We start from the raw sequence: 9,434 nt of genomic DNA, 5'->3' as shown, positions 1-9,434 counted from the left end.
TCCTATGGTCCACTATCCACTCCAATCAGATTCCTCCTTCTTCAGTCTTTTACCTATTACCTCCCAGCTTCTTACTTCATCCCTCACTCCCCCAGCCAGCTGCCCACCCACCTTCCCCTCAGTTATTCTCACCTATCACTTTACAGTTTGTACTCCTGCCACTCTCCCTATCATATTCTGAGTTCTGCCCCCTTCTTTTCCAATCCCGATGACGGGTCCTGAAACGCTGGCTGTTCATTCCCCTCCATAGATGCTGCTTGACCTGCCGAGTTCCTCTCGCATTGTGTGTGTTATGTGCATGTGTTGCTAGGGGCATTAATGCTCGACGTATACACACGGGATTACAGTACCCGCCTCGTAGCACAGCCCACACGGCCGTCTGGTCTGCCCTATCGAAAGCAGTGGGAGGCGACTAGCCTTTTAAAAAGGAAACCTCTTTTAAGATTAACAGAAGTTTGAGTCTGGTTATATAAGTTTACTGTCCTGAACTGGGAATTAGAGCAGTCTCCTTCAGTAACTAATACGGCAGCACAGCAGGAGGTAAGGAAAATCTGAATTTCTTAAAGATCTACTACTTTTTGTCAGTGAATAGAGTCAAAGAAGTCAATATCGACTTCTGATGAGCCAGGTATTTGATTATAAGTGCATTCACCTCGCTCTTTGAAGGAGAGAGCTGATGTGACATTATGGGCCAGATTTTTTTTGGGAGCGGAGCATCCCGTGAGTTGAACTCCCTTAGCCCGGGATATTTTCTGATTCCACCTTGCAGTGGCCGGGAGCCGATGGCCCGGTGACGGAGAGCGGGAGCACTTGGGACATTTGTGCGCACCCGGCCAGTTCGTCTTGCCACCTAGCGGGGGTGGGTGGGGGGAGGTGGGAGGAATAAACGACGACTAACAGGGTGTGGTGAATTAGAGCCAGATTAGATGCAAAAGAAAAATAAAGCGAGAGAAAGCAAGAAGGGAGGAAATTTAAACAGAAAGTAGAAATTAGCAAACAAGCGTGAAAGACAAACATTAGATAACTGCTCTGCCAGGAAAGATATAACACCTCACCAAATGAATTTAACTGTTTCATTTATACCACCGAGATAAGATTGCTTTGCTTGGGCATCAATGCAACAGAATTTCAAAGAAATTCAAATTGAAGCGTTGTTAATATAGTGAAAAAGGATCACATTTTTCATCCTAACACGCACGAAATGCTGGAGTAACTCAGCGGGTCAGGCAGCGTCTGTGGAGAGGAGTAACAGTGGACTCTTTGGGCCGAGACCTTTCGCCGGGATCTCCGGTATTTTGTGTGTGTTACACGGGATTTCCAGCAGCTCATGCTGGACAAGCTTCAACGATGTCTCCAGTCTATGGCTCAACTCCCGAAGTGGTTTCTTGTCTCTCTTGGGAAGGTTGAGGGCGGTAGCCATTTATTTGAGATCTGCGGTGGAGTTCCCGTGGCATCTGGTGAGGAGTCGCCTCAGTTCCCTGGGTCAGCTCCGTGATGGGGAACGGCTATCGGGGCGGTATCTGCACAGTTTACAACCGAAAGGGAGCGGCCATAAAACATAGGAGCAGAATTGGGCCATTAGGCCAGTCGCGTCTTCTCCGCCATTCCATCAAGGTCGATTTACTATCTCTCTCAACCCCATTCTCCCGTAGCATTTGGCGCCCTAAACTGATTAAGAAGCTATCCTACATCCAACTTCTCGGCTGTGTGTGCGCGTACACGAGTGAGTATGGGTGTGGCTCATGATGTACATGTGAGTGTGGATGTTGGTGTGCACGCATGCGTAGGTATGAGGGTGTGTGTGTATGGGTGGGCGTTTGCGTGGATTATATGCGGGTGACTACAGGGGTGTGCCTGTGCATATGCGCGTACGTGTGTGTATGTGCGAGGGGTAGGTGAGGGTGTTTGTGCATTAGGGGATGTGGCGAGTACTGGATATGTGTGATTGGGGATGTGGGGTGCGTGTGCGTGCAGAGGTGTGGGTGGGAATATGGGGTGTGTGCGAGGGTAAGGATGGATGGGTTGGTGGGTGTACCCACTTCTTTAAACCCAAGACCGCCTTTCCCACACTCCCCCCTCCTTCAAGAACCGAAGGAGGAGCCGAGAAACTGGTGTGGATGTTCCCCACGCTCTCAGATGGAGGAGCGGATTAGAGTTTCCGGCTTGGGTGGGAACTCTGTGATAGCAGAGCTGAAGGGGAAGAGAGGGAAGCGCTCTCTCCTTCTACCCATAGAAAGCCAAAACCAGTTTGGGGCGAGTCCAAGACTCTGGGGAGGAGAAGAAGGGACACCCGCGGTGACCTGCTCCACCTCTCACCTCCAGTCCGAAGTAAGATTTCTAACCAGTGAAGTTATTGCAACTTTAATCTCTTTACATTTAACCCCGTCCAGATTGAGGGAGCATTGCTTTGTGCTATGTGCTCTGGAATACACCCCAAGAAAGTTTGGGAAAATTTTGTATAAAACGCCTGGAACCAGAGTCGCACTTTCGCGGGACTGGCAGCGGCAGAGCGGACGTCGACAGTGCTTCTCCCTATAGATGCTGCCTGGCCTGCTGTATTCCACCAGTATTTTGTGTGTGTTGCGGAGAGCTTGGTCCGGTTTTAGACCCGTCACCCACCGAATCTGAGTCAATTATTTCCTTTAAAAGAGCCCCGATACTTTCTGAGGGAGAGGGGCGGGTGGCACCCGAGCGCTCATTTGGGGTAACTTTTGCAAATAGACTCGCAAGTGTCTATTTACCCGCCGGACGGTAATTGGAGATGACTCACTGGACGGATGTTCGGCGTCGTGACCGGCCCGAATGGCATTGACGACGACTTCAGATCCTTGAGGAGAGATCCAGAGCCACATTCTCTCCTTCTAATGCAAGTCACCGAGAGTAATTTAAAATAGAGACATTTTGCCCTAAATGGAGAAAGTATTAGAGGAATGGGAAATTAGGAAGGAATTAGATTAAAAGGGCAAAGTCTAAGGGAAAGATAAACAAAATAAGCGTACTAGGACGGAAGTCTATTAAAATAGTTTAAGGTAGAGAATTATTTAATATTTATAGAACCAATGAGCAAATTGAGGAGTTGTGGCATCTTTTCACAGAGCAAAGGATACAAATCAAATAAAACGAGAGAAAGGAGGAATTAAAAGAGATTAAGAGAAAGCAAAATGGGTAAAATAACTGAAAAGTGTGTTCTAAAAGGAGTAAAAGCATTCAAGTGCAATTAGGTTGAATTTCCAGAGAAAAAAGTAAGCAATTAGTTTCAGACTAATTTTAAAATCTGTAATTTTTGGTACAAGTTAATATTTGGAATTTTTTGAAGTTTGAAGGATGATACAATGCATTCTGAGAGTTTTGTACTTGTAGGAGCAAGAGGTACAAAAATCGACTTTATTCACCATACACATTTACATGTATTAGGAATTTGCTGCAGTGTATTGGTGTGATGTACAACAAAACAACATCCAGCAATTATAAAGAATTATACAAAATAAAATTATAATTAAGTGAAATGGATATGAATTGAGTAATGTTAATTTGAAGAAGTATTTGAACTTCAATTCATTTAACCCAAGAATACGAGAGGAGAGAAAAATCCATTTTCACTGAGAGTCTATTTAGATTAACCCATTAAACGTTGACTCTTTATTCCTTTCAATCAATGTTGCCTGATTTACTGAGTTCCTCCAGTATTTTGTGTGTTACTTTAGATTATTCATGTTATTTTAAGAGCAATTGGTTACATTCCAGGATTTTTGAAGAAAGGTGTGACTATTAAGCAGTCTGCTTGCTCTTCATCGTGAAATACTTTAATTTCTTCTGTTAGTCGTGGAGTCAGGTGATCAGTACAAAACCTATTTGACGTTTAGCTATGAAAGAGGCACAGAGTGAAAAATGAGCAGGGTTCCGAAATGAAAATGTGATTTTTTTCAAAAGCAGTTGGGTAAGGAGAGATGCCTGAATTTTAAGCATGTTTTCTACATTTTTACATACAATTCCCAGAACACTCTGTGAGAGATTTTACCTGTTGGATTAATAGTTTTTTTAAAAATGGCTTTGATTTCTGTAGAGCTTTTCACAACCTTAATGCGCCCCAATGTGAAACAATAAACATGGTAATAATGACTGAAATTCGTCGCCAGTAGTCTGTGCATTATAGTTTTGGCTGTGTGCTGTATTACATTTGGAAAATTTTATTTCCATTGTAGATAACAATTTCCATAGAGTATAAAGCACAGACATGTTAACTGCAAACATCAAGGACAGCAGATTTGAATGACTAAGAATAAATATTGGCTATATTGCAGTGGCTTACCATATTTGATGATCATGAGTGCAATTTTAGCAACTTAAAAATGAGAGAGGGAGATTGTATGTTATGATCACACAATGTCTTATCTTAAGCTGAGAAAACAGAGGCTAAAGTAGCTCATACTTAGAAATATGATTAAATTAAAAGAAAAATCACACCAAAAAATGGGTGCCACCATAGCGGAGCGGTTAGTGCAAAGCTATTTCAGATCAGGGCATCAGAGTTCAGAACTCAATTCTGGTGCTGTGTGGAAGGATTTTGTATGCTCATTGCGTGACTGCGTGGGTTTTCTGTGAGTTCTTCCCTCCCATAGTCCAAAGACGTATCAGTTAGTAGATTAACTGGTGGCTGTAAATTGTCTTGTGATTAAGCTAGGGTTAGATAGGTGGATTGCTGGGTGGCACATATTTTTGGGCCAGCCTGTTCCACACTGTATCTCTAAATAAAAAAGAAATAAAACATATTTCCCCTTGTGTAAATAATTGAAGTGATTAAATGTTTGTGGGGATAATAAATAATAGAGCTCTGGCAATATTTAATTAATGTTGATCAGTTTTAGGATTAACTGCAAGACTAGTTAAGTTGGTGAAATATAAACTAAATATTCAGGAATGTTGGAGCATTTTGCTATAATTATTTGAAAATGTAGTTCATTAAATTTAAGTAGTTTCAGCAGAAAACTTAGTATTTGATTAGCTACAGTTCTTATCCCTTCTCCATGAGCAAAGACCTATTAATCAACTGTGGGGTAGGTCGTCTTAATCCAAAAACTAAACCAAGAGCTAGAGGAAATCCCTGAGTAACTCGGACTCCCTGAACAGATTAGGAACCTGCCAATTCATAGAGGGAAACATTGCTTTGCTAACTCTAGAGTGACAGTGTGTCTAAAATTACAATTTACTTAAAGGGCCACAAAATATCTTTCTCTCATATGTGGTGGAATTTTTAAAAATCTGATTTTCTTATTTCAATGCTTTCAAATTTGAAGTAACTTTGTTTACAAAATACGCATAGGTTTGAGATTAATTTTCTTGCAACCTCTTACAGGAAAATTAATGGAATTTATGAAAAACTATACATAGACAACCAATGGGCAAAAGAAGATAAGTTGTTTAAATAAAAATATAAGTAAGTAAGGAATACTGAGAACATGAGCTATAGAGTCCTGGATAGTGGATCGATAGGGTATGGAATCTATAGCGTTGAGCTGAGTCGAGTTATCCACACTGGTTCACGAGCCTGATGGTTGTAGGGTAATAACTGTTCCTGAATCTACTTGTGTGAAACCTAAGGCTGCTTTGCCTCCCGCCAAATGGTAGTAGTGAGAAGAGAGCATGGCTGGGTTGGTAGGAGTCTTTGGATGTTGCTTTCTTGTGGCAGCAGTCCTTGTAAATATGTTCAATGGTGGGGTGGGTTTTACCTGTGCTGGACTGGGCGTATTACAATATAACTTGAAATTCTAATAGCTTCATCCTTTTTTGACTGTTTTCATTTGATCGATATTTTCTGCTCACTGGCTGATTTTTGCCGTGTCTTTTACTACGTGACTCAAACCCACCTCTAGTCAGAACTGGTGAAAACAGGGTGTGGGTCAGCCTGGAGCGAATGCGTTGTATGGGCAAATTCTGTTGGCAGGTCGCTGCTTGGTAGTTCTCACAGATGTGAATAGACTCCCAGGCAGGACCACTGCACGGCCCCTGTAAGAGGGAGATAGTCCTGAAAGATCTGACGTCAGTGTGGCTAAGCTCCACATCAGCAGAATGGGCACTGAGTTGTTGGGTGTGTCTGCCGCAAATGGACTTTTTTTGGATTAATGTGGAAGTAATGATCAGAGTTGCTGAATTTAACTTGCTTGCACTTTTAAAAGGTTATAAATATCCAGCTGCTAACTGCCACCGAATTAGAATCCAACAAATTCTAATGTAGCTCATCCACGGGCAATGAACAAGGTTTCGTCCCTAAGTTGACTTTTGTCTGTAAGTTGGAAACACAAATTACTTGACATGATGAGCATACCTCACCAATGTTGAGCTGATGCCATCAAAAGTACTTAAAGATGATTAGAAGGGACAAATACTAAAGGTGGACAGAGGTAATCAATTGAAAACAGCTACTTCCCTTCAACCATTCGGTTCAGAATCAAGTTTAATATCATTGATGCACGGTGTGAGATTTGTTTTATGGCAGCAGTACCTTGCGCGATTTTTTACAAAGCTATGAATTTCGATAAGAAATATGAAAACAAACAAAAAATAGTGAGGTTGTTGAACCAATTGATGCAACCCTAATCCTGATAAAGAGTCTCAGCCCAAAATGTCAACTTTTTATTCCTCTCCATAGATGCTGCCTGACCTGCTGAGTTCCTCCAGCATTTTATGTGTGTTACCCTAATCACTACAGTTTACAACACTGTGACTACTTGTGTTAAGAGGACTTTCTTCTCTCCAATTGAGTTCTCTTTTGTAAGCATTGTGTTTAATTTTTTTTGATAACTGCTAATATGTGTGTCAGATAAGTTTTTTGTTGCATTTCTGCACATATATACATGTATAAATAACAATAAACTTAACTTTGACTTTTGAGAGGAAACTAGTTCTATAAGGCTGAGAGTGAGAATGGCTCAAGGAGAGGGGAATATGGTTGGGAGAAGGGAAGCACCAGAGAGACGTTCTGTAATGATCTATAAATCAATTGTTTGGAATAAAATAACCTTGCCCAGTGTCTCAGAGCTGGATGTGACTGCCCCCTATTCTCCTCTGTCATCTGTTCCACACTCCCTCCCATGGCATTCCACCCTCAACATTCTCAACATCCTTTGCTTCTGCCAGATTTACGAAACTGGCTGCTTCTGCCAGATTTACAAAACTGGCTGTCTGCTCCACGCTGACAAATTCATCACTGTGCTGAAGGCTGAGGCAACCTAGCTGAATTATATATGCGCCTAAGACTTTTGCACAGTGCTGTACATATATCAAACTTCTGAATTTCATGATGCTAAGGGAGTTGGTTCATATGTAGGAGTGTCCGTAACTGGGGCACTTTACGCTGGAGACCCAAGGGGAATGTGTCAATGTTAACTGGAGCCTCTGTTTACCATTCAGCTTTAAGTGGATTTAGCATCATTGCAATGGGACGGTTGGCCAATCCATGAGTCAGCTGGAGGCTGAAAGCAGCCTTTCCTGTGGTTTGAGGATGGTGTGGGAGGGTGGGAGGGAGGAATGGAGTTTGCTGTTGCTCTGTCACTTGTGTTTTGTGTTCTGGCGGGCATGCTGTGTTGGCACCAGAACGTCCGGTGACACTTGTGTGCCCCTAGCACCCTTTGGTGTGTTGGTTCTTAACACAAATGACACATTTTACTGTACACTTAGATGTGAAATAAATCTGAATCTGAATGTTGGTGTGGACAAGGATTGGAGGTATATCACCTGCTAGGTGGTAAAAGGAAGCATTGTACATCAGTATGCTCGGTGTATTTTGTTTCAATATATCAGTATATTTTTATAATCATAGAAACATAGAAAATAGGTGCAGGAGTAGGCCATTCGGCCCTTCAAGCTTACACCGCCATTCAGTATGATCATGGCTGATCATCCAACTCAGAACCCTGTACCTGCTTTCTCTCCATACCCCCGATTCCTTTAGCCACAAGGGCCATATCTAACTTCCTCTTAAATATAGCCAATGAACTGGCCTCAACTGTTTCCTGTGGCAGAGAATTCCACAGATTCACCACTCTCTGTGTGAAGAAGTTTTTCCTCATCTCGGTCCTAAAAGGCTTCCCCTTTATCCTTAAACTGTGACCCCTCGTTCTGGACTTCCCCAACATCGGAAACAATCTTCCTGCATCTAGCCTGTCCAATCCCTTTTATCCTACGAATAAACTCTTCTCGGGCTTACAGCCGGGTACAGGTATGGAAACTTGAGAAGAGTTTATTTGTTATGTACGCCGGGAAAGCATTAGATCCTCTTTCAGACATATCCTAGCTCTTTATGTTCTATCACATGCATTGATAGTATCTGAATGAGCATCCAGAAGCCTGGATTATTGGCTTAGAAATAGGATATTAAGTCCCACCATGAACACTGGGGAGTTTAAGCATAAATTTGGAAATTTGCCGTGGATCTACCAGACTGTCAAAATAACCCATTCCTATGTGGAAGGAAATCTACAGAGTTTACCTATCCGAATCAGGTTTATTATCACTGACTTATATGATTTGAAATGTATTTAATTGTGGCAGCAGTGGAGTGCAAAGGCATAAAGTAGCTATAAATTACAAAATAAATGGTGCAGGTACTGTAAAGGATAGCAAGGTAGTGTTCATGGGACCATTCAGAAATCTGATGTCGGAAGGGAAGAAGTTGTCACTGAGTGAGAGTGCAGACCTTCAGGCACTTGTACATCCTCCGAGATGGTATGCCCCAGATGGGGAGGCTCCTTTACGATGGATGCCACTGTCTCCTGAACATGTGTGATCCCACACCCACCAGTGAGGTTCATTCTGAACTGCTGCCCATGAAGAGACAACATGCCACTCACTGCTGAGGGAATTAATAATGGACAATAAGTATACAATCTTGCCCATTGGTAATGTTTTATTCATTGATCTCTTGGACATGAATGTAGCTTCCCTTTAAACTCATCAATACCATTGCATCAGCTGTTGCTGATGGCGATGGATACTTGCTACCTGAACAATGCTGTGTATGTACAAGCTGTTGTTGAACTGCCCTTTGTATAGCACTCCTGGGTAGGAACAGCTTCTTCCCCTCTACTGCCAGATTTCTGAACGGCCCATTAACATCTGCTTTTGGACTATTTATTTATTTTTGTAATGTTTTGTCTTGCACTGTACTGCTGCCATGAAGCAGTAAAGTTCACAAATACTCTGTTAGAGACACTTGTACACCTGCTGGTTAATGCTAATACCTAATCAGCCAACTGTGTGGCAAAAACTCAATGCATGAAAGCATGCAGACATGGTCAAAAGGTTCAGTTGTTCAGGCCAAAGTTATGACAGTGATAACAAACCTGATTTTGAACAAATGATGGAATTCCAGCTGGATTTGTCAGTGACCAGATGAGGCAAACGCCTCTATTTTGGAGCTCTGCTAGATGAGGAAACAC

The 9,434-nt window shown here is 42.3% G+C and overlaps 1 long non-coding RNA gene across 3 annotated transcripts in view; it reads left to right on the top strand.

Annotated features, from left to right (window-relative positions):
* The first annotated feature begins 257 nt into the window (after window positions 1-257).
* LOC132406357 (uncharacterized) overlaps window positions 258-9,434 on the top strand; it is a 73,877-nt gene continuing 64,700 nt past the window's right edge. For 2 of the 3 annotated variants that reach the window (XR_009516145.1, XR_009516143.1), the window contains exon 1: window positions 258-540. This is a non-coding gene — a long non-coding RNA (uncharacterized LOC132406357). Of the gene's footprint in view, window positions 541-1,652; window positions 2,329-9,434 lie in introns of all 3 variants that reach the window. The other variant, XR_009516144.1, reaches the window with a different exon arrangement.

Source organism: Hypanus sabinus, chromosome 16, assembly GCF_030144855.1.
Source record: "Hypanus sabinus isolate sHypSab1 chromosome 16, sHypSab1.hap1, whole genome shotgun sequence".
Classification (NCBI taxonomy): domain Eukaryota; kingdom Metazoa; phylum Chordata; class Chondrichthyes; order Myliobatiformes; family Dasyatidae; genus Hypanus; species Hypanus sabinus.
Note: the sequence above shows the minus strand (reverse complement) of the source record. Positions and strands in the feature narration are given on the sequence as shown.